Here is a 10,554-nt window from a genome sequence, read left to right on the forward strand (position 1 = left end):
ATTACGATTAAAAAATTTATCTGACACAGACCCATGACAAGTTGGTTGCTGTGAAGTGGAAAAATGATCGAAAAAAATATTATTTTGCTCGATAACTGAGATGACTACCTTCACACACTCATGGGTATTTTCCAGGATGTGTTAGCTGATAGCATCGTCTTCCGACGAAGATGTTGATGAATAAGAACTTTGAGCAACCCCATTTGAAGGCCTATTCATTTCTATATTAGATAAATACATTGATATTTGGTTGAAGTATGTAATATATGCTACAAAGGTGATAATTTATATAAGATGTATAAGGATAGTGTTAGGTAGATCCAATGACTCTCATTTAGTTGATCATGTTAGGTAGATCAAATGGCTCTTATTTAGTTGATCATGTTAGGTATATTGAATGGCTATCAATGAATCCATCATGTTAGGTTGATCCAATGACTCATATTTGATCAATCGTGTCAGGTAGATAGGATGGCTATCAATGGATCCATCATGTTAGTTTGATCCAATGACTCATATTTGATCGATTGTGTTAGGTAGATCAAATGGCTATCAATGGATCATAATGTTAGGTGGATCCAATGGCTCTCTTTGATCAATTGTGTTAGGTATATCAAACGGCTAACAATGGATCCATCATGTTAGTCGGGATGTGGTAGTTGGCTCGTCGTAGGTGGGATATGGTAGGTGGATTGTGATTCGTCTATAACTAAAGGGTTTTGTTTCATATCCTATACACTACATTTGTCTAAAAGTTAAGGAAAAAAATGTCTTTTAAATGTTATGCTGTTTTTTCCTACGTTGAAGATCAGTTGCTTACTGAGAAATTTTTAGAAAATTTTCAAGATGCAATTACATCCACTGATCAAACATCTATCATGTTTTCGACACGAGTGGCTGAAGCCTAAAATGCACAGAAGGGAAAGAATGGGTTGCACGTAGTTTTCGATCAGTACCGACTCGGATGGGTAAATTACAGAAAGAGGTTAGACAATTTCTTGCCTGGGAAAAAAATCTCTTTAATTTTTATTGTTCTAAAATTTTTATAAATTTGTCATTAACTGTATACTTTTTTTTTCCTAGTTGCGAGATGCTAGACAAATGTTCTCGGAAAAAAACAAGACGGGTTTTAAATGTGATAATATTTATGATCAATTAAAATATTTGAAAAATATAAAGATCACAACGACTGTGTGCCCTCCTAGAAACATTCCTCGAAAATATGTTACAACACATTTTTCATCATTGTCCGAGCATCTAACTAGCGATTCTCCTGCATTGTCTTCATTTTTATTCATCTAGAGGATGAGGGTGACGTTGGAGGATCTTCATTCAATTTCACGGATATTGATATTGAAACTCCATGAGAAAACACACACGTTCTACGGGAATAAAATATCTAAAACGAAAAAAAAGATTGATGAAACCTTCATTATGATGTTCAAACCATGATGAGCAACACCTCAAAGTTGTCAAAATTTTTTTAAAAAATCATATGAACAAATTAACAAGTATAATGTGATTGAAAAACAAAAATTAGAATATAAAATGCTTAAATGTGAGGATAGAGTTTTGACAATAGATCTTAATATTGTTTCAGACATAAATCTTCGTATGTTATATTATAATCAAGAACAAGAAATCATAAAGAAAATAACAATACAATATCAAACAAATTCGACAGGCTCATTCTCGCAATTCTTTGATGGCATTGGTGAAAGTGGAGGTGATTCAGGTCGTACTAAATATAATATGTTTTTGTTTGTAATGATTATTTTTCATTTAGTATTTGTATTACTAGTGATTCATAATATATTTTCTTTTAATTCAATAAATATTATTGCATTTCTTTGTAATATATTGTTGTTGTGTAATGTAATATATTATTTTTAAATTAAATCAAGATGTTAAATTTTCTATTTATATTGGTCAATAAAATTTTAATTTAAATATTTATTTTACACATATTTACAAGATAATTTATATATTTTAATTTATTTAAAAATATAAATTATTATTTTGTGACAAATACATAAAAAGAAATGCATAATTTTTTTTTTGTCAAAAATTACTTCGAAATTATTACAAATATTCTAATTATTTACTGCAAATTTATCCTTAAAACTTAATTATTTATTTTATACATGTAAATACATTTTTATAGCAGTATTTATTAATTATTTTTAATATATTTAATTTATTAAATTATATTTTTATTTTTTTAAATTTAAAATAATTACTATTATTAATTATTACATATAATTTATTTTATTTGTAAAATATATAAATTTTTAAAACTAAATCAAATAAAAAAAACAAAAGTTATTAGTTTATTTATATATATTAAAACAATAGTTAACATAATAAAAATATATATACAAAAGATTTATTATTTTGTATTTTACATAATTTTAATAAAAAATTATTATTTTTTAGTAAAAATAATTTTCTCAAATCTAAATAATAAAAATAAAAATAAATATTTTTATAATTTTCAATAATTAATAACAAAATTTCTCATAAATTTCAAACCAAAATGAACAAAATTAAATATTTTAGAAAATAACATATCAATGTCCTTAATATTCATTTTATGTTTAAACAACTAACGTCAAACAGTTATTTTACCAAACACTTTAATACAAACCGCTAATTGAATCAGCTAGTCAAACCAGCTAATTGAATAAGGTAACAACTAATTGAATCAGCTAACAACTAAAAGCTATCAACTAATTGCCAAACGCACTCTTAGCCTCATTTCTTTTGGGTTTCTCTATAGGGGAATTAATGACTTGTTAACAAAATGACTAAATCCCTTTCCAATAAGCCATATGTCATAGGCCCCTATCTAGTTTTTGGACTTATGGTTACGATTGTACTTCCTAGAATTCATAGATTCGCAGGCAAGTCCTCCATTATTTTCTTTAGAAAAATCGTTCTTTTTAGCCCTTCACCCATTGGCAAATTCCATTTGATCACCAATTCCATACTTCACTTTTCACTGTAAAAAGTATATTTCATATATATTATTTTTTATATTTTTTATATAATTTTTTATATCTATAAATTACATCTCAACTATAATTTATTTTGACATTATAACCCAAATATATATAATTTATATTTTATTTAAAAATTACATATATAAAAATTAGCATTTATAATTAATACCTATTACCAATAAAATAATTTTTAATAAATAAATAAATTCTATCAAGGCAAATAAAATTGTGTATCACTTTTCCAAAAAGTAAAATTATATCTCACTTTTTTAAAATATAAAAGTATACATTATTTTTCAAAAAAAAAAATAAAATTACATAATACAACAAAAAAAAAAAAAAAACATAAAACACCACAAAAATACACAAAAATTCCACTCAAAAAATAGAGTGGAAATACGATGTTACTCCAAAAATGGAGTAGCACTATACCTGGCTGCAAAAATAAGGGGAGATTTTGGGGGGTTGTAGCCCAAGTTCTGAAAGGCCATGGCTTCACCATGGAATTCAAATTGTCCACAAGAATCTGCTGGATAGGTCCTTGACATTGGCATTGTTCACAACAATGGGTATATTCCACACAATTTCTAGAAATTTATGAGAAAAAGTAACCGTAACGGAAAATCATCAATCTCATATTTGTAATATTTTTGTGTGATCCTCAGATACCCTTATGCACTTCCGCCATTACTTTTCTAGCTTTTAGGGGCTCTAAATATCGAACTTGAGTCTTATCTAACCTTCAGAGGAATAATTTCCTATCCAACATAGTGTATCTGAGTAACTACTCATTTAAATGTCTCGCAGTTACTGCACTTGGACCTGCTAGTCTTTCAAGGTGCTCTTTCGCTACTCCACCGGATCTAACGTTGTTGCACATTCCTGTGGCCATACTAGGTGTTTCCACTGTTATCCCTAAACTTTTTATGCTAAATCATTTACTTCTAAATTTTATTTCCTGGGAATATCTTCGAAAGTTGCCTCATCAAATTGTTTAGCAGCACTTTCGCTCCTTCTAAGGGATCTTGCAAATTTGCCTATCTGCAGTGGAATTCCCCTAATGCATGGCAGATCACGAGTTGAGAGTCTTCTCTGATATGCACATTCTTTGCCCTTTTAGAGGCAAGGAACCATAACACCGAGAGTAAGACTTTGTATTTTTCCTGATTGTTGGTATATCCCGATTGCAACCGATAAGAAAAACACGAACCTTGTCCCTTAAGACTGATAATAACCATTTCGACACCTACTAAGCCCTTGTATTGGATCTTCCCTGCCAAGGTTCTAACCCCACATATGATGATGAAAAATCCTCGGGTGGAACCATTCCAGGATGCTCCTTAAAAAAATCTGCCACAGTTTGCTCCTTAATAGCACATAAAGGCTCATATGTTGGGGTAAATGACACTAACATTATAGTCCACTTCACTTAATTGCCTTAAAGGATATGCCAGTGTAGTAAATGATGAAAGAGATCCACCTTGCATAAGACTTTGGTCTACATCGGCATGAGATAGTACTCCAAGGTAGTACATATGTGGTACAAGGACCAACATAACTTCTTTGTAGGAGAATATCATGATTATGTCTAATTCAAAGTTTTACTCAGATAGTAAACTGCTCGTTCTTGCCCCCTGCATTATCTTGAGCCATTAGACACCTGATTTTATCATTAGTAGACACCCGATTGTATCATAAAATCTGACTTCTTATAGCATTGTAAGAGTCATCTATAATCCTATCAAGTATTCATTCATCTCAGTTTTCATCTCAGGAATGAGAGTCAAGAATCTTAGTTCATCCTTTAGTTTCTTCGTTTTTGTGAAGTAGGTAGCGAAGCTCAATCCACGTTGAGATTAGCCAGTGATTTTTCTTCGAAGTCGCTAGATAAGGGGACCGTTGCACTAGTCATATATCTCTTTCAACAATTCCCACAACACATGATTGGAGCTTGATAACTTCAAATAACAACATATTTATTGCTTGATAAAAATGTGCATTACTTGAATTTTTATGTGAAAACCATTAGAATATCTTACTTATGATATACTTTATTGAATTGTTTTGCTTGGTATGATCCAGAGTTTTTTTTTGTTGAGATTATTGACATTTTTAACCTTTCTAAGCGATGTTTCTGACCCAGAAAAGCTAAGTACCAAAAGCCAAGCGAATGTGCCCTCAGCTAGGCAAGCGGCCCTCTTGCTGCTTGAGCCAATGCCTGTGCCAGTAGCTACGCATCTGCCTCTGAGTAAGGAGATTGGACCACTCCAAAATTTGACTAAGTGTTCATCTCCTAGTGGTCACACCATTCAATTACCAATAAGCAATGATAGCATCGCTTGAGCAGCGCTGATACCCTCCAGCCAAGGCAGGAAAGTGAGGAAGATCTATGGCCTTAAAATTCTGTGGCAAGCAAAGCGGCTACCTTGGAAGTTACAACCTGCTCAACTACTTCAATAGATTAAGGGTTGTCAACCACCTAACTGCTCAGCTTCAACTGCCACTCAACTATTGTTCAACTATCGATTTCAACGATCTATAAATAGGGCCAGATTTTATTTGTACAACACACTACACACTATTGTTCATATTTACTGTTGATTTTTAGTGCTTTCCGAGAGTTTCAACCCTGTAAGAGAGTTCTCTAGTTAGGAATGGCCAAAAGAGCTGAGATCCTTTCCTCATTTGGCCGCTCACCTTACAACTTTCTAGAATAGTTTACAGCTTTGATTTCTACTTTGTTATTGCTTTCATAATATTTAGATCTTTATTGCTTTCAATAGTTAAATGAAATATCTTGATTTATTGATACGCATCTTCATCCCCGCTTTTTATGCCCTAAACATAAAGATTTGGTTTGTTGAAAGAAGAGAGAATAATCGACTAATTAAACCTAGATTTGTGTCATATTCATTAAACATAATTTAGGAAGTTCAATAGAGTTAAGAACGTGGGAGCCTTGTCGACCTGTTTAGCTGTTGTTTTAAACGATTTTGATTAAAGAAAGGTAACAAAAGGGTAAAGCCACTAATGAGACAAGATTTAGGATAATTAAAGGGGCAATAAGCACTTTTTTATTAGGCCATAGAAATTTCTATTGATAGTAGCATTTCTTGCTTATAATGTTCTAATTTTGGCTGTCATTGAAGTCTTGTACTAAATCCTTAAGGTCAAGTATCATCTATCCAAGGTATAAAATTCACTAGCAAGCCACCATATTGCTTTCCCACCTGCGCTTAACTCTGTATAAAATTCTTGATTTAGTTTCATGACTTAAAATCCCTATATTCTATCTAAAAACTCACTAGTAAAAAAAGTATAGATTATTGTGATAATGCGGTTCAGGGTCTACAACTTCATTCTAACCATTTTTTTTATCTGACCATACCTAAGAGTTCACATTTCACTTGATAAATCTATTTTAAATTCCCTGTATTGATATACATATTTCGTATATCATAATTTGACGCCGTTGCCGGGAATTTTAAACTCAAGAAACCGAATGTTGAACTAATTGAGTTTTGCGCCATAATTTACTTTTAAATTATGTTAATCTTTAATTTTTGTTGCTGGACTAACTTATATTTGATGTGGCAATCTTTAATTCAGGGGCCCTAGACGTTTTCAACGTGAAACCAATCCTACTCCTTCTCACACTCAGAGACATCTGTTCAGAGAAGTTACTAGAGAACGGATTATGGATAATCAAGGAAACACCGCTGCCTCTGTCATTTCTGCTGGGACATCCAACAACTCTGCCACATCTGCATCTTCACATGAGGTGCCGCTCCACTTCCCCACTGTACCCCAACCATCTACTGTTCTCCATATCCTAACGTCTACTGAAAAGCAGATCGTCCGGATGCTGATTAGCGTGCAACAGGGAATGACTGGGATACAGACGCACCTTGCTCAGGTTAAGCAAGATCAAACAGCTCAGGCCGGGTTTATCGCTGCTCAAGTGGCTCAGAATGCTCACGCCGCTGCGATTCCCACCACCAACACTTCACATCCACCTACTGTTGAGCCTCAACAGAGGCAATTCCAAGGATACCGGGCTTCTGATCGCCCAATTGCTGAAGTCCCGATGGACGTTCACTATTAGTCCTCGGTGGATAACACTTTAATTATGAGTTCTGCGCCCAGAGACTCTGGAAACTACAAGGTCAAGCCAATGTTGGTAGGGCTGGAAAACTAGAGCTAGTTTTATAGGGTATCAACGAAAGCCTTACGAGCATTTATAGGACTTCAATAGGATGGCTACCACCTCCATATCTCATGGCATCACGGAGGTTGCTGCAAAGCTAATTTTGTTTCCGTTCTCTTTAGCAGGTGAAGCCAGGAAGTGGTTCCACTTATTCTATCCAGTTCTTAGAACATTTAAAGAAGCAACGCAAGCCTTCGTCAATAAATATCATCCTGTATCCAAAACCATCAGTCAACGAAATGAGATACTCAGTTTCAAGATGGCTACTGATGAGACCTTGCCCAAAGCTTATAATCGCTACAAGCAGTTGCTCCGTAATTGCCCACACCATAAGATTCCCGATTTTATAGAGCTCTAGATTTCTATTTAGGAATCACTCATGAACTGCAGATGTCTTTGGAGACGGAGGTGGGTAGCTTACTCATGGCAAAGTTTGCCTCAGAAGAGAGGGCATAAATCGAAAAGATGACAGCCAATTAGACAAGCTGACCAGAAACCAGTAGGCCAGAGCTATCAAGGGGACTTTACTAGGTTCCTGCTACTGTTTCACAAAATGCGCATATAGACAATCTGTTTGTCCAGATCAAAGGGCTAACGAAGTTCGTGAAGCAGGATTTATCTAGTAATAATAAAAATAAAAAGGTAATAAGCGAGATCGTGACCACTGAGGATTGTGCCTTTGTTGACTATTGTAGCCCGCAGGTCGCTGAGAGGTCACCTGAGCAGACTCAGGACCCAGCGGAGGTCTTCTATATGGCCAATAAGAATCAATCTCAGTATCAACAATTCCAAAAGGGGCAACCCCAAAGGCCTACCGGTCCTCGTCCTCAACAACAATTCCATCAGCCACAACAGTTTGCTGTGCCGCAATATTATCAAGAGGGATACTATCCACATCAATAATATTTTTAAGCTCCTTACTTTCCGAAGTAGGCACTTGTCTTTGCCCAGCCTCCCACAGCGACAAATCAACCGCTGAATCTGGATGAGTTATGAAGAAACACTGAGCGGGTCAAAATTCTTGAAATGTAGGTTTGGCAGATAGCTGAGGCACTAAACCTGAGTTTAAAATGAGCCATGTAAATGAGCCTAGCGGTGTGCATGCATCATATCATACTGGATGCTGAAGCAAAGTCGTGCATACAACCTCAACGACGCCTTAATGAAAACATACAAAAGGTAGTTAAGAAAGAAGTAATTAAGATTTTTGATGCAGATATCATCTATCCGATAAGAACAGCTAGTGGGTCAGCCCAACCTAGGTGGTTCCCAACAAATGAGGCTTTGTTGAACAAACAAGCTTGAAGGGGAGGTCTTCATGACAAGACGTGTCACTCGATGAAGAGTTTGTATCGATTATAAGGGGCTTAATGCAGCGACAAAAAAAGACCATTTCTCACTTCCTTTCCTTGATCAGTGCGTTGAGAAGCTAGCAGGTCCCGAATACTATTGTTTCCTGGATCATTACTCAGGCTATCATCAGATTCCCATCAAAGCGGCGGATTGTGAGAAAACTACGTTTACTTGTCCATATGGTACTTTTGCTTATAGGAGGATGCTTTTTGGGCTTTGCAATGCCCTAGTCATCTTCCAATGATGTATGTACTACATTTTCAGTGATATCCTGGACTCATATATTGAAGTTTTTATGGATGAATTTTCAATTTATGGCAATACTTATTCAAGATGCATGAGCAATCTGGATAAAGTACTACTCTGCTGCATTGAGATTGATCTCATGCTGAATTGGGATAAGTGCCATTTGATGGTAAATGAAGGAATAGTTCTTTTCCATAAGATCTAGCTCTCCGGAATTGAGGTGGACAGATCAAAGATTAGTGTAATCGAAATAATGTCAGCGCCCTTGAATGAGAAAGAAGTACGAAGTTTCCTTGGCCATGCTGGTTTCTACAGACGATTTATCAGGGACTTAAGTAAAATCAGTCAATCGCTAACCGTGCTGCTGTGCAAGGATGCTAAGTTCGAGTGGTCGAGCGAGTGTGAGGAGGCATTCCAAACATTGAAGGAAAAACTCATTACCGCTCCCATAATTTTGGCACCAGTGTGGAGCGAGCCATTCAAGTTGATGACAGATGCAAGCGATTATACCGTCGGCGCTGTATTTGGATAGAAGGTGGAGTCCAAGCTGAATGTCATTAATTATGCCAGTAGGATGCTGGACTCCACTAAGAAGAATTACACTACCATTGAAAAGGAGCTGCCAACCATTTTCTTCACTTTTGAGAAGTTAATATAATATTTGATCGGGAGTAAGACCATAGTCCACACAGAATATGCAACGATCAGATTTTTTATGGAGAAGAAGGAGACTAAGGCTCTCTTGATCCGTTGGGTTCTTTTATACCAAGAGTTTGACATAGAGATCAATGATAGAAAAATGGAAAGTAAATTTCGTTGTTGATCATTTTAGAAGATTAAGACAGCCGGAGGACACATCCCCAAGCATAAATGATTCTTTTCCTCACGAGAAATTGTTCATTGTGCAGGATAAGGAGCCATGGTTTGTAGATCTCGCTAATTTCTTGGTTGCAGGATAGTTTCCCACTCACATTGTTCAGAGGGAGAATAAACGTCTATTGAGTTTGGCGAAGGACTATTTTTGAAATAAATGTTATTTGTTCAATATCGGCTCTGATGGGATTATCCGTTTCTGTATAGCAGAATCAGAGGTCCCAATGATCTTGGTTGAGTGTCATAGGTCCCATGTAGGAGGGCATTTTGCTATCCACTACACAACAACCAAAGTTTTACAGTCTACCTTCGATTGGCCAACCCTACAGAAAGATGTTGATGCCTTCGCCAAAGCTTGGGACAAGTATCAAAGATTAGAGTCTATCTCGAAGCGAGATGAAATGTCCCATATTGGAATATTGTTTGTGGATATTTTTGATGTATGGGGATAGAATTTATGGGACCGTTTCCAAATTTGAATGGAAAGCTTTACATTTTGGTGACAGTGGATTATGTAAGCAAGTGGATTGAAGCGTAAGCGCTCTCTACTAATGATTCTTGCTCAGTGATTCGCTTCCTCATGTACACTTTGTTTTCAAGATTTGGACTTCTCAGAACTATCATAAACGATGAAGGCACCCATTTTGCGAATAAGGCGCTGCAATCTTGCCTTCAGCAGTATGGTGTCCACCAACATCTACCCTATCACCTACAAGCGAGCGGTCAAATGAAGGTTTCGAACAGAGAAATCAAGGATATTATGTAGACCACAGTCAATAAAAGTCACAAGAATTGGGCTGAGAAATTGGATAATGCACCGTGGGCGTATAGAACAACATATAAGACGCCAATTGAGTTGTTCCTATACCGGCT

Source organism: Andrographis paniculata, unplaced genomic scaffold (genome assembly GCF_009805555.1).
Source record: "Andrographis paniculata isolate CXL003 unplaced genomic scaffold, ASM980555v1 Contig46END, whole genome shotgun sequence".
Taxonomy (NCBI): Eukaryota; Viridiplantae; Streptophyta; class Magnoliopsida; order Lamiales; family Acanthaceae; genus Andrographis; species Andrographis paniculata.